The 22,668-nt window shown below is 49.3% G+C and overlaps 1 pseudogene; it reads left to right on the top strand.

The window, feature by feature from the left end:
• The window catches only part of LOC135573677 (DNA-binding protein SATB2-like), an 88,846-nt pseudogene that overhangs the window by 17,937 nt on the left and 48,241 nt on the right, over positions 1-22,668 (top strand).

Raw genomic sequence — 22,668 nt, 5'->3', positions numbered from 1 at the left:
TCCCCATCTCCCCCTCTCTCTCTCTCTCTCTCTCTCTCTCACTGTCTTTCCCTGTTTCTCTCTCTCCCCCTCCTCCTGTCTCCCTGTCTCCTGTCTCTCTCTATCCTCCACCTGTCTTTCTATCTCTCCCCCATCTCTCTCTCTCTCTCTCTCTCTCTCTCTCTCTCTCTCTCTCTCTCTCTCTCTCCAGGTCTGATGATCCCTGTGTACTGTGTAGTGGAGCAGGCAGATGGGTTCGTCTCTGGGGGTGTGGTCTCTGACAGGGATGGGCATGGTGACAGACATGCTGAGTTTGTATTGGTTCGTAAGGACATCCTCTTCACCCAGCTGGTGGAGACAGCCCTCGTGGCCCTGGGCTACTCCCACAACTCAGCCGTGCAGGCGAGAGGTGAGTTAGATAGGACAGGAGTGTGTGTGCGAGAGAGTGTGTGTGTGTGTGTGTGTGTGTGTGTGTGTGTGTGTGTGTGTGTGTGTGTGTGTGTGTGTGTGTGTGTGTGTGTGTGTGTGTGTGTGTAGGTAGGTAGGTAGGTAGGTAGGTAGGTAGGTAGGTAGGTAGGTAGGTAGGTAGGTAGGTAGGTAGGTAGGTGTATGTGTGTGTTTGGGTGGGTGTGTGCCTGTCAGAGGGTCAGAGGGTCAGAGGATGTGACCTAAAGTAAGAAAGGTCATACCGAGGCTGCTTCCAACCCTCCACAACAGTAAAACAGTCACACTGAGGCTGCTTCCAACAGTAAAACAGTCACACCGATGCTGCTTCCAACCCTCCACAACATTAAAACAGTCACACCGATGCTGCTTCCAACCCTCCACAACAGTAAAACAGTCACACAGAGGCTGTTTCCAACAGTAAAACAGTCACACAGAGGCTGCTTCCAACCCTCCACAACAGTAAAACAGTCACACTGAGGTTGTTTCCAACAGTAAAACAATCACACCGATGCTGCTACCAGCCCTCCACAACAGTAAAACAGTCACACCGAGGCTGTTTCCAACAGTAAAACAGTCACACTGAGGCTGCTTCCAACCCTCCACAACAGTAAAACAGTCACACCGAGGCTGTTTCCAACCCTCCACAACAGTAAAACAGTCACACCGAGGCTGCTTCCAACCCTCCACAACAGTAAAACAGTCACACCGAGGCTGTTTCCAACCCTCCACAACAGTAAAACAGTCACACCGAGGCTGTTTCCAACCCTCCACAACAGTAAAACAGTCACACCGAGGCTGTTTCCAACCCTCCACAACAGTAAAACAGTCACACTGAGGCTGTTTCCAACAGTAAAACAGTCACACCGATGCTGCTTCCAACCCTCCACAACAGTAAAACATTCACACTGAGGCTGTTTCCAACAGTAAAACAGTCACATCGAGGCTGCTTCCAACCCTCCACAACAGTAAAACAGTCACACTGAGGCTGTTTCCAACCCTCCACAACAGTAAAACAGTCACACTGAGGCTGTTTCCAACAGTAAAACAGTCACACCGAGGCTGCTTCCAGCCCTCCACAACAGTAAAACAGTCACACTGAGGCTGCTTCCAACCCTCCACAACAGTAAAACAGTCACACTGAGGCTGTTTCCAACAGTAAAACAGTCACACTGAGGCTGTTTCCAACAGTAAAACAGTCACACTGAGGCTGTTTCCAACAGTAAAACAGTCACACTGAGGCTGCTTCCAACAGTAAAACAGTCACACCGAGGCTGCTTCCAACCCTCCACAACAGTAAAACAGTCACACCGAGGCTGCTTCCAGCCCTCCACAACAGTAAAACAGTCACACAGGCTGCTTCCAACCCTCCACAACAGTAAAACAGTCACACTGAGGCTGTTTCCAACAGTAAAACAGTCACACCGAGGCTGCTTCCAGCCCTCCACAACAGTAAAACAGTCACACTGAGGCTGCTTCCAGCCCTCCACAACAGTAAAACAGTCACACTGAGGCTGTTTCCAACAGTAAAACAGTCACACCGAGGCTGCTTCCAACCCTCCACAACAGTAAAACAGTCACACCGAGGCTGTTTTCAACAGTAAAACAGTCACATCGAGGCTGCTTCCAACCCTCCACAACAGTAAAACAGTCACACCGAGGCTGTTTCCAACAGTAAAACAGTCACACCGATGCTGCTTCCAACCCTCCACAACAGTAAAACAGTCACACCGAGGCTGCTTCCAACCCTCCACAACAGTAAAACAGTCACACCGAGGCTGTTTCCAACAGTAAAACAGTCACACCGATGCTGCTTCCAACCCTACACAACAGTAAAACAGTCACACCACATAAAACCAAACATTACTACAGAACAGAATAAATATAGACCAATGACTGAAATACATACCTTGCCGGTCAACCCCAAAGACGACTACAGACCAAACACACAAAGCAAGGCAGAAAAACCGTTCCACATTCCAACCCCGTAAACGCAGGCCCTAAACCTGGCAACGTCCTCGACTCACTCCACTCCTCCCAAAATGGATACGTTTTGAGATAAGCTGTTATGTTAAATGATTCAATTCTGGCTGAATTCTTTCATTTTTTCCCTCTGTGTAAACGAAAGGACACAGAGAATGTTATATTGTCTCTCCCTGAGTTGTGTACCTCATAACCATCCAGTTGTATTTTGAAACTCTCCACAGGGCACCACTGTCTTTCTTTAATTAGGCATTTTGTGGTAATTAAAAGGGAGATGTTGTTTATTTAGATGATACGTTTTTAAATGGGCATATAGACAAAGGACAGGCTATCTATTTTGGGTTGTCTCTTTTTGAAGTGTGACAGAGCTGGTCGGCAGGTCATTTCAAGATGTGACATTGAACTGGTCGGCAGGTCATTTCAAGATGTGACATTGAGCTGGTCACACACACACACACACACACACACACACACACACACACACACACACACACACACACACACACACACACACACACACACTATTGCAGATGGAGGATGGAAGGCCGGGGCTATCTGTGTTTGATTCCCTGATCCTAATGTGATTAGCCTTGTTTAGGTTAGCTGTTCCAGCCCTGGTCTTGAGGAAGGACTGGGGAATGTGTCTGTGTACACATCCTAGGATGCATTTCAGATGCAGAGGGAGAGAGAGGGGGGGGGGGGGGGGTGGTCTCATTGTCAGATGCAGAGGGAGAGAGAGGGTGGGGGTGGTCTCATTGTCAGATGCAGAGGGAGAGAGAGGGTGGGGGGTGGGGGGTCTCATTGTCAGATGCAGAGGGGAGAGAGAGGGTGGGGGGGGGGGGTCTCATTGTCAGATGCAGAGGGAGAGAGAGGGTGGGGGGTGGGGGGGGTCTCATTGTCAGATGCAGAGGGAGAGAGAGGGTGGGGGGTCAGATGCAGAGGAGAGAGAGGGGGGGGGTCTCGTTGTCAGATGCAGAGGGAGAGAGAGGGTGGGGGGTCTCATTGTCAGATGCAGAGGGAGAGAGAGGGTGGGGGGTCTCATTGTCAGATGCAGAGGGAGAGAGAGGGTGGGGGGTGGGGGGTCTCATTGTCAGATGCAGAGGAGAGAGAGGGTGGGGGTGGGGGGTCTCATTGTCAGATGCAGAGGGAGAGAGAGGGTGGGGGGTGGGGGAGTCTCATTGTCAGATGCAGAGGGAGAGAGAGGGTGGGGGGTGGGGGGGGGTCTCATTGTCAGATGCAGAGGGAGAGAGAGGGTGGGGGTGGGGGGGGTCTCATTGTCAGATGCAGAGGGAGAGAGAGGGTGGGGGGTGGGGGGTCTCATTGTCAGATGCAGAGGGAGAGAGAGGGTGGGGGGGGGGGGGTCTCATTGTCAGATGCAGAGGGAGAGAGAGGGTGGGGGGGGGTGGGGGTCTCATTGTCAGATGCAGAGGGAGAGAGAGGGTGGGGGGTGGGGGGGTCTCATTGTCAGATGCAGAGGGAGAGAGAGGGTGGGGGGTGGGGGGTCTCATTGTCAGATGCAGAGGGAGAGAGAGGGTGGGGGTGGGGGGGTCTCATTGTCAGATGCAGAGGGAGAGAGAGATGCAGAGGGGGGGGGGGTCTCATTGTCAGATGCAGAGGGAGAGAGAGGGTGGGGGGTGGGGGGTCTCATTGTCAGATGCAGAGGGAGAGAGAGGGTGGGGGGTGGGGGGTCTCATTGTCAGATGCAGAGGGAGAGAGAGGGTGGGGGGTGGGGGGTCTCATTGTCAGATGCAGAGGGAGACAGAGGGTGGGGGGGGGGGTCTCATTGTCAGATGCAGAGGGAGAGAGAGGGTGGGGGGGGGGGGGTCTCATTGTCAGATGCAGAGGGAGAGAGAGGGTGGGGGGTGGGGGGTCTCATTGTCAGATGCAGAGGGAGAGAGGGTGGGGGGGGTGGGGGGTGGGGGTGGGGGGTCTCATTGTCAGATGCAGAGGGAGAGAGAGGGTGGGGGTGGGGGGTGGTCTCATTGTCAGATGCAGAGGGAGAGAGTGGGGGTGGGGGGGTGGGGGGTGGTGGTCTCATTGTCAGATGCAGAGGGAGAGAGAGGGTGGGGGGTGGGGGGGTCTCATTGTCAGATGCAGAGGGAGAGAGAGGGTGGGGGGTGGGGGTCTCATTGTCAGATGCAGAGGGAGAGAGAGGGTGGGGGGTGGGGGGGGGGGGTCTCATTGTCAGATGCAGAGGGAGAGAGAGGGTGGGGGGTGGGGGGGTCTCATTGTCAGATGCAGAGGGAGAGAGAGGGTGGGGGGTGGGGGGTGGTCTCATTGTCAGATGCAGAGGGAGAGAGAGGGTGGGGGGTGGGGGTCTCATTGTCAGATGCAGAGGGAGAGAGAGGGTGGGGGTGTCAGATGCAGGGGGGGTCTCATTGTCAGATGCAGAGGAGAGAGAGGGTGGGGGGGGGGGGGTCTCATTGTCAGATGCAGAGGGAGAGAGAGGGTGGGGGTGGGGGGGGGGTCTCATTGTCAGATGCAGAGGGAGAGAGAGGGTGGGGGGGGTCTCATTGTCAGATGCAGAGGGAGAGAGAGGGTGGGGGGTCGGTCTCATTGTCAGATGCAGAGGGAGAGAGAGGGTGGGGGTGGGGGGTCTCATTGTCAGATGCAGAGGGAGAGAGAGGGTGGGGGGTGGGGGGTCTCATTGTCAGATGCAGAGGGAGAGAGAGGGTGGGGGGTGGGGGGGTCTCATTGTCAGATGCAGAGGGAGAGAGAGGGGGGGGGTGGGGGGGTCTCATTGTCAGATGCAGAGGGAGAGAGAGGGTGGGGGGTGGGGGGGTCTCATTGTCAGATGCAGAGGGAGAGAGAGGGTGGGGGTGGGGGGTCTCATTGTCAGATGCAGAGGAGAGAGAGGGTGGGGGGTGGGGGGGTCTCATTGTCAGATGCAGAGGGAGAGAGAGGGTGGGGGGTGGGGGGTCTCATTGTCAGATGCAGAGGGAGAGAGGGTGGGGGGGGGGGGTCTCATTGTCAGATGCAGAGGGAGAGAGTGGGGGTGGGGGGTCTCATTGTCAGATGCAGAGGGAGAGAGAGGGTGGGGGTGGGGGGTCTCATTGTCAGATGCAGAGGGAGAGAGAGGGTGGGGGGGTCATTGTCAGATGCAGAGGGGAGAGAGAGGGTGGGGGTGGGGGGTCTCATTGTCAGATGCAGAGGGAGAGAGAGGGTGGGGGGTGGGGGGTCTCATTGTCAGATGCAGAGGGAGAGAGAGGGTGGGGGGTCTCATTGTCAGATGCAAAGGGAGAGAGAGGGTGGGGGGGGGGGGGTCTCATTGTCAGATGCAGAGGGAGAGAGAGGGTGGGGGTGGGGGGTGGTCACATTGTCAGATGCAGAGGGAGAGAGAGGGTGGGGGGTGGGGGGGTCTCATTGTCAGATGCAGAGGGAGAGAGAGGGTGGGGGTGGGGGGGGGGGTCTCATTGTCAGATGCAGAGGGAGAGAGAGGGTGGGGGGTGGGGGGGGTCTCATTGTCAGATGCAGAGGGAGAGAGAGAGGGGGGGGGGTCTCATTGTCAGATGCAGAGGGAGAGAGAGGGTGGGGGGTGGGGGGGTCTCATTGTCAGATGCAGAGGGAGAGAGAGGGTGGGGGTGGGGGTCTCATTGTCAGATGCAGAGGGAGAGAGAGGGTGGGGGGGGGGGGGGGGGTCTCATTGTCAGATGCAGAGGGAGAGAGAGGGTGGGGGGTGGGGGGAGTCTCATTGTCAGATGCAGAGGGAGAGAGAGGGTGGGGGTGGGGGGTCTCATTGTCAGATGCAGAGGGAGAGAGAGGGTGGGGGGTGGGGGGGTCTCATTGTCAGATGCAGAGGGAGAGAGAGGGGGGGGGGGGGGGGTCTCATTGTCAGATGCAGAGGGAGAGAGAGGGTGGGGGGGGGGGGTCTCATTGTCAGATGCAGAGGGAGAGAGAGGGTGGGGGGTGGGGGGTCTCATTGTCAGATGCAGAGGGGAGAGAGAGGGTGGGGGGTGCAGAGGGGGGGGTCTCATTGTCAGATGCAGAGGGAGAGAGAGGGTGGGGGGGTCTCATTGTCAGATGCAGAGGGAGAGAGAGGGTGGGGGGGGGGGGTCTCATTGTCAGATGCAGAGGGAGAGAGAGGGTGGGGGGTCTCATTGTCAGATGCAGAGGGAGAGAGAGGGTGGGGGGGGGGTCTCATTGTCAGATGCAGAGGGGAGAGAGAGGGTGGGGGTGGGGGGTCTCATTGTCAGATGCAGAGGGAGAGAGAGGGTGGGGGTCTCATTGTCAGATGCAGAGGGAGAGAGAGGGTGGGGGTGGGGGGTCTCATTGTCAGATGCAGAGGGAGAGAGAGGGTGGGGGGTGGGGAGAGGGTGGGGGTGGTCACATTGTCAGATGCAGAGGGAGAGAGAGGGTGGGGGTGGGGGGGTCTCATTGTCAGATGCAGAGGGAGAGAGAGGGTGGGGGGTCTCATTGTCAGATGCAGAGGGGGAGAGAGGGTGGGGGGGGGGGTCTCATTGTCAGATGCAGAGGGAGAGAGAGGGGGGGGGTGGGGGGTCTCATTGTCAGATGCAGAGGGAGAGAGAGGGTGGGGGGGGGGGGTCTCATTGTCAGATGCAGAGGGAGAGAGAGGGTGGGGGTGGGGGGTCTCATTGTCAGATGCAGAGGGAGAGAGAGGGTGGGGGGTGGGGGGGGTCTCATTGTCAGATGCAGAGGGAGAGAGAGGGTGGGGGGTCTCATTGTCAGATGCAGAGGGAGAGAGAGGGTGGGGGGGTGGGGGTCTCATTGTCAGATGCAGAGGGAGAGAGAGGGTGGGGGGTCTCATTGTCAGATGCAGAGGGAGAGAGAGGGTGGGGGGTGGGGGGGTCTCATTGTCAGATGCAGAGGGAGAGAGAGGGTGGGGGTGGGGGGTCTCATTGTCAGATGCAGAGGGAGAGAGAGGGTGGGGGGGGGGTCTCATTGTCAGATGCAGAGGGAGAGAGAGGGTGGGGGGTGGGGGGTCTCATTGTCAGATGCAGAGGGAGAGAGAGGGTGGGGGGGGTGGGGGGTGGTCACATTGTCAGATGCAGAGGGAGAGAGAGGGTGGGGGGGAGGGGGGGGGGTCTCATTGTCAGATGCAGAGGGAGAGAGAGGGTGGGGGGTCTCATTGTCAGATGCAGAGGGGGAGAGAGGGTGGGGGGTCTCATTGTCAGATGCAGAGGGAGAGAGAGGGTGGGGGGTGCAGAGGGAGAGAGAGGGTGGGGGGGGGGGTCTCATTGTCAGATGCAGAGGGGGAGAGAGGGTGGGGGGGGTCTCATTGTCAGATGCAGAGGGAGAGAGAGGGTGGGGGGGGGGGGTCTCATTGTCAGATGCAGAGGGAGAGAGAGGGTGGGGGGGATGCAGAGGGGGGGGTGGTCACATTGTCAGATGCAGAGGGAGAGAGAGGGTGGGGGGGTGGGGGGTCTCATTGTCAGATGCAGAGGGAGAGAGAGGGTGGGGGGTGGGGGGGTCTCATTGTCAGATGCAGAGGGAGAGAGAGGGTGGGGGTGGGGGGGTCTCATTGTCAGATGCAGAGGGAGAGGAGGGTGGGGGGGGGGGGTCTCATTGTCAGATGCAGAGGGAGAGAGAGGGTGGGGGGGTGGGGGGGGTCTCATTGTCAGATGCAGAGGGAGAGAGAGGGTGGGGGGGGGGTGGGGGGTCTCATTGTCAGATGCAGTCTCATTGTCAGATGCAGAGGGAGAGAGAGGGTGGGGGGGGGGGGGGTCTCATTGTCAGATGCAGAGGGAGAGAGAGGGTGGGGGGTGGGGGGGGGTCTCATTGTCAGATGCAGTGTCTATGTAGGGGAAGACTTTTCTTATTTCCTTTTCTGTTGAACCAGCACTGTGTAGGCAAGCAGGCCATGGGTCTTACCTAAATCAACGTCATTTCATACTTTGTAATGCCATTATTCTATCTCTGTTTGGATGTGGTTCAATTTCTATAGTTCTATGCTCAGCCACAAGAACGTTCAATGAATAATGGAAACACTCTAGATCAGGAGCGATAAGCAACCAATTTAAAATGAAAGTCTATGTCCTGATGCCCATTTCTAGTCATCCCTTATTTCCTAACACTTACCTGTCTTTAGATCCATCTTTCAAAGCTCTCTACATGATGTATATCTATGAACTCACCTGTCTTTAGATCCAGAGATATCTCTCAGAGCTCTCTATATGATGTATATCTATGAACTCACCTGTCTTTACATCCAGAGATATCTCTCAGAGCTCTCTATATGATGTATATCTATGAACTCACCTGTCTTTACATCCAGAGATATCTCTCAGAGCTCTCTATATGATGTATATCTATGAACTCACCTGTCTTTACATCCAGAGATATCTCTCAGAGCTCTCTATATGATGTATATCTATGACCTCACCTGTCTTTAGATCCAGAGATATCTCTCAGAGCTCTCTATATGATGTATATCTATGAATTCACCTGTCTTTACATCCAGAGATATCTCTCAGAGCTCTCTATATGATGTATATCTATGAACTCACCTGTCTTTACATCCAGAGATATCTCTCAGAGCTCTCTATATGATGTATATCTATGACCTCACCTGTCTTTACATCCAGAGATATCTCTCAGAGCTCTCTATATGATGTATATCTATGAACTCACCTGTCTTTACATCCAGAGATATCTCTCAGAGCTCTCTATATGATGTATATCTATGAACTCACCTGTCTTTACATCCAGAGATATCTCTCAGAGCTCTCTATATGATGTATATCTATGAACTCACCTGTCTTTACATCCAGAGATATCTCTCAGAGCTCTCTATATGATGTATATCTATGAACTCACCTGTCTTTACATCCAGAGATATCTATTTGGGTTAATTAAACAATCATTAATTTTAATGGGGTGGTATTAATTGGCGTGTGACACAATCTCCAGCCTTGACCTGTCCTGTCCATCAGTGATGTTGTCTCTTGCACGTATATCCCTGCTATAAAAGGCTTTGCTGGGTCTCTGTGTTTCTTCCCCAGGCTGATAAGGGGAATTTAAAAAAAAAAAATGTTTTACCTTTATTTTACTAGGCAAGTCAGTTAAGAACAAATTCTTATTTTCAATGGTGGCCTAGGAACAGTGGGTTAACTGCCTGTTCAAGGGCAGAACGACAGATTTTGTACCTTGTACCTTGTCAGCTCGGGGATTTGAACTTACAACCTTTCGGTTGCTAGTCCAATGCTCTAACCACTAGGCTACCCTGCCGCCAGGTCGGTGCCTCTTCCCCAGGCTGATAAGGGTTAGGGTTGATAGATGTGGGGAATCAGGTCGGTGCCTCTTCCCCAGGCTGATAATGCATTAATAGATAACACTCTTTATCTCTTTATCTCAATCTTTATCTCTCATTGTTAAACCATGAGTTTTACAGCCGCTGATGAAAATATAGAAACATTATGTCTAGGTTTTCACATGTACAGGCACACACACATACAGACTTTGTCTTCTTCGACAACCGTAAGAAATGCACCCCCAGGTGAATGTGTATAAACTGAAAACGGCAGTATGTTGATGACATCATTGTTCTGTCTCCCCTCCAGGCATCATCAAAGTGGGCCGCTGGAACCCCATGCCCATCCACTACCTGACTGACGCCCCCGAGGCCACCGTCGCCGACATGCTGCTGGATGTCTATCACATGGTTACCCTCCGCATCCTACTGCAGAGGTCAGTGGGGACGGACGGATGGGAGTGTGTGTGTGTGTGTGTGTGTGTGTGTGTGTGTGTGTGTGTGTGTGTGTGTGTGTGTGTGTGTGTGTGTGTGTGTGTGTGTGTGTGTGTGTGTGTGTGTGTTTGGAGCGGGGAGAGAGCAGGTTTATTGATTTGAAAAGCAGGTTTATTGGGATGAGTCTTGTCCTGGAGGCAGAACTGAGCCGTTTCTGCTAGATAGGCCAGCTGCAAAGTCAAAATTGGAAATATTGTAAAACTGTATGAAAACAAAAATGCAGCTTTTTGATCTTAATTTAAGGTTCAGGCATTAGGGTTAGCAGTGTGGTGAAGGTTAGGGATAATGTTAGGTTCAGGCATTAGGGTTAGCAGTGTGGTTAAGGTTAGGGTTAATGTTAAGGTTAAGGTTAGGTTCAGGCATTAGGGTTAGCAGTGTGGTGAAGGTTAGGGTTAATGTTAAGGTTAAGGTTAGGTTCAGGCATTAGGGTTAGCAGTGTGGTGAAGGTTAGGGTTAAGGTTAGATTCAGGCGTTAGGGTTAGCAGTGTGGTTAAGGTTAGGGTTAATGTTAAGGTTAAGGTTAGATTCAGGCATTAGGGTTAGCAGTGTGATGAAGGTTAGGGATAAGGTTAGGTTCAGGCGTTAGGGTTAGCAGTGTGGTGAAGGTTAGGGTTAAGATTTGATTCAGGCATTAGGGTTATCAGTGTGTTTAAGGTTAGGGATAAGGTTAGGTTCAGGCATTAGGGTTAGTAGTGTGGTTAAGGTTAGGGTTAATGTTAAGGTTAAGGTTAGATTCAGGCATTAGGGTTAGCAGTGTGGTTAAGGTTAGATTCAGGCATTAGGGTTAGCAGTGTGGTTAAGGTTAGAGATAAAGTTAGGTTAAAAATCAGATGTTATGACTTTATGACAGCCAGCTAGTGAGCACTCTGCAGAGCTGCCTCCAGAACAACATTCATGACGAAAAACGCTAACCTGCACTTACAGTGACTAATGGTAACCGTCAATAATCTTTGTTTAATAGTGTTACCATGGTAGTACCACAGCACACTATAACAATCCACCCTGGTTATGACTTTGTTGATAGGAGTAGATAGTCTCGCTATCATTATGGCCACTGTTTGATATCAGGTTAGCTGGCACCAGGATAACAACACATACACTAAATAGGTGCAGTGAAATGTGTTGTTTTACAGGGTCAGCTATAGTAGTACGGTGCCCGGTTCAGTTCCTTCCTCAAGGGCATATCGATAGATTTTCACCTTGTCGGCTCGGGTGTTCAAAACAGAGACCTTTCGGTTACTGGCCCAACGCTCTGACCACGAGGCTACCTGCCACCCCATTGGGTGATCCTCATGAAACCAGTTTAAACATGTCCCAAGCAAAACTCATAAATCATTCTGAGGACTAAGATGTCTACTTTTTGGCCAGTGACTTTTTCGCTGGGATTTTGTGTATTTTCAGCCCAAATTCTCATGACCGAAATGTGTACGAATTAGATTCTCTGGTAATTTTATACAATTTTACTTCAGAAAAGCCAAACTTTTTTGAATAAAAAACAAAATGATGTTGCTGTAGTTTGTCCATAAGTCATAAAAATGGTATACTAGTTGAAGTACATTAAACTATAATATGTATTACGTACAAGCACGTGTCTCATTACTCTGTCTCATTACCGTAACACTTTTCAAGTTCCTGTAAAAACTCCAATCAGTTTTGTAATAACGTTTTATTCACCCATGATGCATCATCTAGAGGAGGAGTAGAAGTTCAATTCATGTTTGTTTGTATGCCTTCAGAACGAGGTTCTTATTCTCCAACACCCCTTTTACCTCACTTGGCCTTCTCATTACCCCACTTGGCCTTCTCATTACCCCATTTGGCCTTCTCATTACCCCACTTACCCTTCTCATTACCCCACTTGGCCTTCTCATTACCCCACTTAGCCTTCTCATTACCCCACTTGGCCTTCTCATTACCCCTTCTGATTTGGCCTTCTCATTACTTGGCCTTCTCCCTCACTTGGCCTTCTCATTACCCCACTTGGCCTTCTCATACCCCATTTGGCCCCCACTTGGCCTTCTCATTACCCCCACTTGGCCTTCTCATTACCCCACTTGGCCTTCTCATTACCCCACTTGGCCTTCTCATTACCCCACTTGGCCTTCTCATTACCCCACTTGGCCTTCTCATTACCCCCACTTGGCCTTCTCATTACCCCACTTGGCCTTCTCATCACCCTACTTGGCCTTCTCATTACACCACTTGGCCTTCTCATTACCCCACTTGGCCTTCTCATTACCCCACTTGGCCTTCTCATTACCCCCACTTGGCCTTCTCATTACCCCCACTTGGCCTTCTGATTACTTGGCCTTCTCCCCACTTGGCCTTCTCAATACCCCCACTTGGCCTTCTCATCACCCTACTTGGCCTTCTCATTACACCACTTGGCCTTCTCATTACCCCACTTGGCCTTCTCATTACCCCACTTGGCCTTCTGATTACCCCCACTTGGCCTTCTCATTACCCCCACTTGGCCTTCTGATTACCTTGGCCTTCTCATTTGGCCTTCTCATTACCCCACTTCTGGCCTTCTCATTACCCCACTTGGCCTTCTCATTACCCCACTTGGCCTTCTCATTACCCCACTTGGCCTTCTCATTTACTTGGCCCCATTACCCCCACTTGGCCTTCTCATTACCCCACTTGGCCTTCTCATTACCCCACTTGGCCTTCTCATTACCCCACTTGGCCTTCTCATTACCCCACTTGGCCTTCTCATTACCCCACTTGGCCTTCTCATTACCCCACTTGGCCTTCTCATTACCCCACTTGGCCTTCTCATTACCCCCACTTGGCCTTCTCATTACCCCACTTGGCCTTCTGATTACCCCCACTTGGCCTTCTCATTACCCTACTTGGCCTTCTCATTACCCCACTTGGCCTTCTCATCACCCTACTTGGCCTTCTCATTACACCACTTGGCCTTCTCATTACCCCACTTGGCTTTCTCATTACCCCACTTGGCCTTCTCATTACCCCACTTGGCCTTCTGATTACCCCCACTTGGCCTTCTCATTACCCCACTTGGCCTTCTGATTACCCCCACTTGGCCTTCTGATTACCCCCACTTGGCCTTCTGATTACCCCCACTTGGCCTTCTCATTACCCCACTTGGCCTTCTCATTACCCCACTTGGCCTTCTGATTACCCCCACTTGGCCTTCTCATTACCCCACTTGGCCTTCTCATTACCTCACATGGCTTTCTCATTACCCCACTTGGCCTTCTCATTACCCCACTTGGCCTTCTGATTACCCCCACTTGGCCTTCTGATTACCCCCACTTGGCCTTCTGATTACCCCCACTTGGCCTTCTCATTACCCCACTTGGCCTTCTCATTACCCCACTTGGCCTTCTCATTACCCCACTTGGCCTTCTGATTACCCCCACTTGGCCTTCTCATTACCCCACTTGGCCTTCTCATTACCTCACATGGCTTTCATTACCCCATTACCCCCACTTGGCCTTCTCATTACCCCCACTTGGCCTTCTCATTACCCCACTTGGCCTTCTCATTACCCCCACTTGGCCTTCTCATTACCCCACTTGGCCTTCTCATTACCAAAATGGCTAAAAAGCTCAAATTGGGAAAAAGTCCGATTTTATTTTATAGTTTCATTTGACATATTTTCAGTGTTATGTTTAACTTAGGCCTTTTCATTAGGATAGCAATGTAAAAAAAATATTAGAAAATGTTTTGTTTATTACTTTTTTGGACTCCTACGGTAATTATAATTTTGTGGAAATGATGGTAAAATGCGTAGTATTTGATCCAAAAACACAATGATAATAATTACAAAATATATAGTACAGATTCTAATCTCAGTGATCCAAGAGGTGAAAAATGACACTTGAGAATTTTAGGGTCAAATGTCATTTTTGTGTTGTTATGTTGTTATATGTCAAACAGGAAGTGATGTATTAGTGTCTCAGGGTTGTGTTCATTAGGCATCAAACTGACTGAAAGAGGGAGGGACTATGTGAAGTTGTCCAATAATAAATTATATTTTTTTCATTGCATAATGTTTTCAATAGTTTTCCCTTGCATGTGGTAATGAATCCAACCAACCCTGGTTCCAGCTTTTCCAGGCTGGAGGATCTGCCGTCAGAGCAGTGGAACCACGCTACGGTGAGGAACGCCCTCAAAGAGCTACTGAAGGAGATGAACCAGAGTTCCCTGGCCAAGGAGTGCCCTCTCTCTCAGGTAGCAGCTTATGTCATGTCATGTCATGCAACTTAGTCTCTGGCTTAGGTTGTACTGCATTGTATTAGCCTTATAGTGGTGGGGAATCATGTGCCAAGGAGGGCCCTCTCTCTCAGGTAGCATCTTATGTCATCTTATGTCATGTCATGTTATGTATCTTAGTCTCTGGCTTAGATTGTTTTTCATTAGCTGCAGGAGGTGGTGTGCTTTTCCTACATGGCGTTCAAATGACACATGACTTCCTGTATACAGATTCCAAAACAACAACGCAGATCTGTTTTCTACCGTATGTGACTGTGTTGTGGTGCTCCAGTCTATACAGTATGTGACTGTGTTCCAGTCCATACAGTATGTGACTGTGTTGTGGTGCTCCAGTCTATACAGTATGTGACTGTGTTGTGGTGTTCCAGTCTATACAGTATGTGACTGTGTTGTGGTGCTCCAGTCTATACAGTATGTGACTGTGTTGTGGTGCTCCAGTCTACACAGTATGTGACTGTGTTGTGGTGTTCCAGTCCATACAGTATGTGACTGTGTTGTGGTGCTCCAGTCCATACAGTATGTGTGTTCCAGTCTATACAGTCCATACAGTATGTGACTGTGTTGTGGTGTTCCAGTCTATACAGTATGTGACTGTGTTGTGGTGTTCCAGTCTACACAGTATGTGACTGTGTTGTGGTGTTCCAGTCCATACAGTATGTGACTGTGTTGTGGTGCTCCAGTCCATACAGTATGTGACTGTGTTGTGGTGCTCCAGTCTATACAGTATGTGACTGTGTTGTGGTGTTCCAGTCCATACAGTATGTGACTGTGTTGTGGTGTTCCAGTCTACACAGTATGTGAGTCAGTCCATACAGTATGTGACTGTGTTGTGGTGTTCCAGTCTATACAGTATGTGACTGTGTTGTGGTGTTCCAGTCCATACAGTATGTGACTGTGTTGTGGTGTTCCAGTCTACACAGTATGTGACTGTGTTGTGGTGTTCCAGTCCATACAGTATGTGACTGTGTTGTGGTGTTCCAGTCCATACAGTATGTGACTGTGTTGTGGTGTTCCAGTCCATACAGTATGTGACTGTGTTGTGGTGTCCAGTCTCCAGTGACTGTGTTGTGGTGTTCCACACAGTATGTGACTGTGTTGTGGTGTTCCAGTCCATACAGTATGTGACTGTGTTGTGGTGTTCCAGTCCATACAGTATGTGACTGTGTTGTGGTGCTCCAGTCCATACAGTATGTGACTGTGTTGTGGTGCTCCAGTCCATACAGTATGTGACTGTGTTGTGGTGTTCCAGTCCATACAGTATGTGACTGTGTTGTGGTGTTCCAGTCTATACAGTATGTGACTGTGTTGTGGTGTTCCAGTCTATACAGTATGTGACTGTGTTGTGGTGTTCCAGTCCATACAGTATGTGACTGTGTTGTGGTGTTCCAGTCCATACAGTATGTGACTGTGTTGTGGTGTTCCAGTCCATACAGTATGTGACTGTGTTGTGGTGCTCCAGGTCCTTATAGGTCTAGTATTACACAGTACACATTCACTAAAACATACAAATTATTCTCTATCTCTCTCTCTCTCTCTCTCTCTCTCTCTCTCTCTCTCTCTCTCTCTCTCATCAGAGTATGATCTCTGCCATAGTCAACAGCTCATACTATGCCAACGTGTCCACCTCCAAGTGCCAGGAGTTTGGCCGCTGGTACAAGAAGTACAAAAGGATTCAAGGTGAGGTGTGTCCCCTCTTGGCTCCTGTAGCCTCACACACCCCACATGGACAATAAGATGTCATTAGCACCTTCCACTATAACATTGCCTGTCATTGGCTGGGATCCTAACTGTAAGTCCTTGAGCTGACCCAAGTGTCGGGCCCTTCTTTCAGCAGACAGTTATCATTGGCTCTTGAGTAGTGTCGGCTCAAGCTTTTGGGGGCCTAAGACAAGACTTGATTGTGGGGGGCCACCTCCCGCCTTATAGCTCAAAAACTATATTTAGATTTTGTTTTTGATTAGTCCACTCTTGATACAGTCCCAAAAGTTTTGCAGGTCAGCAGTCAAGGTTTCAAGATATTGGACATTCAAGAAGCAAACTGTCATCCGCCACATCATGATGATGATGCGTTTTGCAAGTGACAGTTTGATTCTTAAAAGTCCAATATCTTGAAAACTTGACTGCTGACATGCAAACCATTTTGGGACTGTATTAACAGTGGACTAATGATTAAGTCCATACACACAGTCTGCTTATAGGAGATACAGCACTACTATAGAGCAGGCCTCTGAGATGTGGGTTAACTAAACTGCAAAATCCCCCCCGAGAAAACCCCCCAAATGATTGTCATTTTTGACATTATGTTCTGCTGACCAGCAGGGATCACTGTGTTTGTTAGAGTCAGACAGTAGCTTCAATCCTGAGATTAACCTGTACGGCAGCAATAGTACTGATACTTAAGGGGGCATAAGAGAGACAGCTCTATAGAGACCTCACCATGATGCATGGTATTAGAGACAGCTCTATAGAGACTAGAGACCCCACCATGATGCATGGTATTAGAGACAGCTCTATAGAGACTAGAGACCCACCATGATGCATGGTATTAGAGACCGCTCTATAGAGACTAGAGACCCCACCATGATCTATGGTATTAGAGACAGCTCTATAGAGACTAGAGACCCCACCATGATGCATGGTATTAGAGACAGCTCTATAGAGACTAGAGACCCCACCATGATACATGGTATTAGAGACAGCTCTATAGAGACTAGAGACACCACCATGATGCATGGTATTAGAGACAGCTCTATAGAGACTAGAGACCCCACCATGATGCACGGTATTAGAGACAGCTCTATAGAGACTAGAGACCCCACCATGATCCATGGTATTAGAGACAGCTCTATAGAGACTAGAGACCCCACCATGATCCATGGTATTAGAGACAGCTCTATAGAGACACCACCATGATGCATGGTTTTAGAGACAGCTCTATAGAGACTAGAGACCCCACCATGATGCATGGTATTAGAGACAGCTCTATAGAGACTAGAGACCCCACCATGATGCATGGTTTTAGAGACAGCTCTATAGAGACTAGAGACCCCACCATGATCCATGGTATTAGAGACAGCTCTATAGAGACTAGAGACCCCACCATGATGCATGGTATTAGAGACAGCTCTATAGAGACTAGAGACCCAACCATGATACATGGTATTAGAGACAGCTCTATAGAGACCCCACCATGATGCATGGTATTAGAGACAGCTCTATAGAGACTAGAGACCCCACCATGATCCATGGTATTAGAGACAGCTCTATAGAGACTAGAGACCCCACCATGATCCATGGTATTAGAGACAGCTCTATAGAGACTAGATACCCCACCATGATCCATGGTATTAGAGACAGCTCTATAGAGACCCCACCATGATGCATGGTATTAGAGACAGCTCTATAGAGACTAGAGACCCCACCATGATCCATGGTATTAGAGACAGCTCTATAGAGACTAGAGACCCCACCATGATCCATGGTATTAGAGACAGCTCTATAGAGACTAGAGACCCCACCATGATGCATGGTATTAGAGACAGCTCTATAGAGACTAGAGACCCCACCATGATCCATGGTATTAGAGACAGCTCTATAGAGACTAGAGACCCCACCATGATGCATGGTATTAGAGACAGCTCTAGAGACTAGAGACCCCAGCATGATGCATGGTATTAGAGACTGCTCTATAGAGACTAGAGACCCCAGCATGATGCATGGTATTAGAGACAGCTCTATAGAGACTAGAGACCCCACCATGATCCATGGTATGAGACAGCTCTATAGAGACCCCACCATGATGCATGGTATTAGAGACAGCTCTATAGAGACACCCCACCATGATGCATGGTATTAGAGACAGCTCTATAGAGACTAGAGACCCCACCATGATGCATGGCATGACAGCTCTATAGAGACAGCTCTATAGAGATTAGAGACCCTACCATGATCACCATGGTATTAGAGACAGCTCTATAGAGACTAGAGACCCCACCATGATGCATGGTATTAGAGACAGCTCTATAGAGACTAGAGACCCCACCATGATGCATGGTATTAGAGACACTAGAGATAGAGACCCCACCATGATCATGGTATTAGAGACAGCTCTATAGAGACTAGAGACCCCACCATGATACATGGTATTAGAGACAGCTCTATAGAGACTAGAGACCCCACCATGATGCATGGTATTAGAGACAGCTCTATAGAGACTAAGACCCCACCATGATCCATGGTATTAGAGACAGCTCTATAGAGACTAGATCAGGTGTCACCATGATGCATGGTATTAGAGACAGCTCTATAGAGACTAGAGACCCCACCATGATGCATGGTATTAGAGACAGCTCTATAGAGACTAGAGACCCCAGCATGATACATGGTATTAGAGACAGCTCTATAGAGACTAGAGACCCACCATGATGCCATGGTATTAGAGACATCTATAGAGACTAGAGACCCCACCATGATGCATGGTATTAGAGACAGCTCTATAGAGATAGAGACCCCAGCATGATGCATGGTATTAGAGACAGCTCTATAGAGACCCCACCATGATGCATGGTATTAGAGACAGCTCTATAGAGAGACCCCACCATGATGCATGGTATTAGAGACAGCTCTATAGAGACTAGAGACCCCACCATGATGCATGGTATTAGAGACAGCTCTATAGAGACTAGAGACCCCACCATGATGCATGGTATTAGAGACAGCTCTATAGAAACCCCACCATGATGCATGGTATTAGAGACAGCTCTATAGAGACTAGAGACCCCACCATGATGCATGGTATTAGAGACAGCTCTATAGAGACTAGAGACCCCACCATGATGCATGGTATGAGAGACAGCTCTATAGAGACTAGATACCCCACCATGATGCATGGTATTAGAGACAGCTCTATAGAGATTAGAGACCCCACCATGATGCATGGTATTAGAGACAGCTCTATAGAGACTAGAGACCCCACCATGATCCATGGTATTAGAGACAGCTCTATAGAGACTAGAGACCCCACCATGATCCATGGTATTAGAGACAGCTCTATAGAGAGAGACCCCAGCATGATGCATGGTATTAGAGACAGCTCTGATAGAGACTAGAGACCCCAGCATGATGCATGGTATTAGAGACAGCTCTATAGAGAGAGAGACCCCACCATGATCCATGGTATTAGAGACAGCTCTATAGAGAGACCCCAGCATGATGCATGGTATTAGAGACAGCTCTATAGGAGACACCACCATGATGCATGATATTAGAGACAGCTCTATAGACTGGACCCCACCATGATGCATGGTATTAGAGACAGCTCTATAGAGACTAGAGACCCCACCATGATCCATGGTATTAGAAACAGCTCTATAGAGACTAGAGACCCCAGCATGATACATGGTATTAGAGACAGCTCTATAGAGACTAGAGACCCCACCATGATGCATGTATTAGAGACAGCTCTATAGAGACCCCACCATGATCCATGGTATTAGAGACAGCTCTATAGAGACTAGAGACCTCACCATGATGCATGGTATTAGAGACAGCTCTATAGAGACTAGAGACCCCACCATGATGCATGGTATTAGAGACAGCTCTATAGAGACTAGAGACCCACCATGATGCATGGTATTAGAGACAGCTCTATAGAGAGAGACCCCACCATGATGCATGGTATTAGAGACAGCTCTATAGAGACTAGAGACCCTCACCATGATGCATGGTATTAGAGACAGCTCTATAGAGACTAGAGACCCCACCATGATGCATGGTATTAGAGACAGCTCTATAGAGACTAGAGACCCCACCATGATGCATGGTATTAGAGACAGCTCTATAGAGACTAGAGACCCCACCATGATGCATGGTATTAGAGACAGCTCTATAGAGACTAGAGACCCCACCATGATGCATGGTATTAGAGACAGCTCTATAGAGACTAGAGACCCCACCATGATGCATGGTATTAGAGACAGCTCTATAGAGACTAGAGACCCCACCATGATGCATGGTATTAGAGACAGCTCTATAGAGACTAGAGACCCCACCATGATGCATGGTATTAGAGACAGCTCTATAGAGACTAGAGACCCCACCATGATGCATGGTATTAGAGACAGCTCTATAGAGACTAGAGACCCCACCATGATGCATGGTATTAGAGACAGCTCTATAGAGACTAGAGACACCACCATGATGCATGGTATTAGAGACAGCTCTATAGAGACTAGAGACCCCACCATGATGCATGGTATTAGAGACAGCTCTATAGAGACTAGAGACCCCACCATGATGCATGGTATTAGAGACAGCTCTATAGAGACTAGAGACCCCACCATGATGCATGGTATTAGAGACAGCTCTATAGAGACTAGAGACCCCACCATGATACATGGTATTAGAGACAGCTCTATAGAGACTAGAGACCCCACCATGATGCATGGTATTAGAGACAGCTCTATAGAGACTAGAGACCCCACCATGATGCATGGTATTAGAGACAGCTCTATAGAGACTAGAGACCCCACCATGATGCATGGTATTAGAGACAGCTCTATAGAGACTAGAGACCCCACCATGATCCATGGTATTAGAGACAGCTCTATAGAGACTAGAGACCCCACCATGATGCATGGTATTAGAGACAGCTCTATAGAGACCCCACCATGATGCATGGTATTAGAGACAGCTCTATAGAGACTAGAGACCCCACCATGATGCATGGTATTAGAGACAGCTCTATAGAGACTAGAGACCCCACCATGATGCATGGTATTAGAGACAGCTCTATAGAGACCCCACCATGATACATGGTATTAGAGACAGCTCTATAGAGACTAGAGACCCACCATGATGCATGGTATTAGAGACAGCTCTATAGAGACCCCACCATGATGCATGGTTTTAGAGACAGCTCTATACTAGAGACCCCACCATGATACATGGTATTAGAGACAGCTCTATAGAGAGACCCCACCATGATGCATGGTATTAGAGACAGCTCTATAGAGACTAGAGACCCCACCATGATGCATGGTATTAGAGACAGCTCTATAGAGACTAGAGACCCCACCATGATGCATGGTATTAGAGACAGCTCTATAGAGACTAGAGACCCCACCATGATGCATGGTATTAGAGACAGCTCTATAGAGACTAGAGACCCCACCATGATGCATGGTATTAGAGACAGCTCTATAGAGACTAGAGACCCCACCATGATGCATGGTATTAGAGACAGCTCTATAGAGACTAGAGACCCCACCATGATACATGGTATTAGAGACAGCTCTATAGAGACTAGAGACCCCACCATGATGCATGGTATTAGAGACAGCTCTATAGAGACTAGAGACCCCACCATGATGCATGGTATTAGAGAGCTCTATAGAGAGAGACCCTCATGATAGAGAGCTCTAGAGAGACCCCACCATGATGCATGGTATTAGAGACAGCTCTAGAGACAGCTCTATAGAGACCCCACCATGATGCATGGTATTAGAGACAGCTCTATAGAGACCCCACCATGATACATGGTATTAGAGACAGCTCTATAGAGACTAGAGACCCCACCATGATGCATGGTATTAGAGACAGCTCTACTAGAGACTAGAGACCCCACCATGATGCATGGTATTAGAGACAGCTCTATAGAGACTAGACCCCACCATGATCCATGGTATTAGAGACAGCTCTATAGAGACTAGAGACCCCACCATGATCCATGGTATTAGAGACAGCTCTATAGAGACACCACCATGATGCATGGTTTTAGAGACAGCTCTATAGAGACTAGAGACCCCACCATGATGCATGGTATTAGAGACAGCTCTATAGAGACTAGAGACCCCACCATGATGCATGGTTTTAGAGACATCTCTATAGAGACTCACCATGATGCATGGTATTAGAGACAGCTCTATAGAGACTAGAGACCCCACCATGATGCATGGTATTAGAGACAGCTCTATAGAGACTAGAGACCCACCATGATGCATGGTATTAGAGACAGCTCTATAGAGACTAGAGACCCCACCATGATACATGGTATTAGAGACAGCTCTATAGAGACTAGAGACCCCACCATGATGCATGGTATTAGAGACAGCTCTATAGAGACTAGAGACCCCACCATGATACATGGTATTAGAGACAGCTCTATAGAGACTAGAGACCCCACCATGATCCATGGTATTAGAGACAGCTCTATAGAGACTAGAGACCCACCATGATGCATGGTATTAGAGACAGCTCTATAGAGACTAGAGACCCCACCATGATGCATGGTATTAGAGACAGCTCTATAGAGACTA

Source organism: Oncorhynchus nerka, linkage group LG2, assembly GCF_034236695.1.
Source record: "Oncorhynchus nerka isolate Pitt River linkage group LG2, Oner_Uvic_2.0, whole genome shotgun sequence".
NCBI classification, from domain to species: Eukaryota; Metazoa; Chordata; class Actinopteri; order Salmoniformes; family Salmonidae; genus Oncorhynchus; species Oncorhynchus nerka.
Note: the sequence above shows the minus strand (reverse complement) of the source record. Positions and strands in the feature narration are given on the sequence as shown.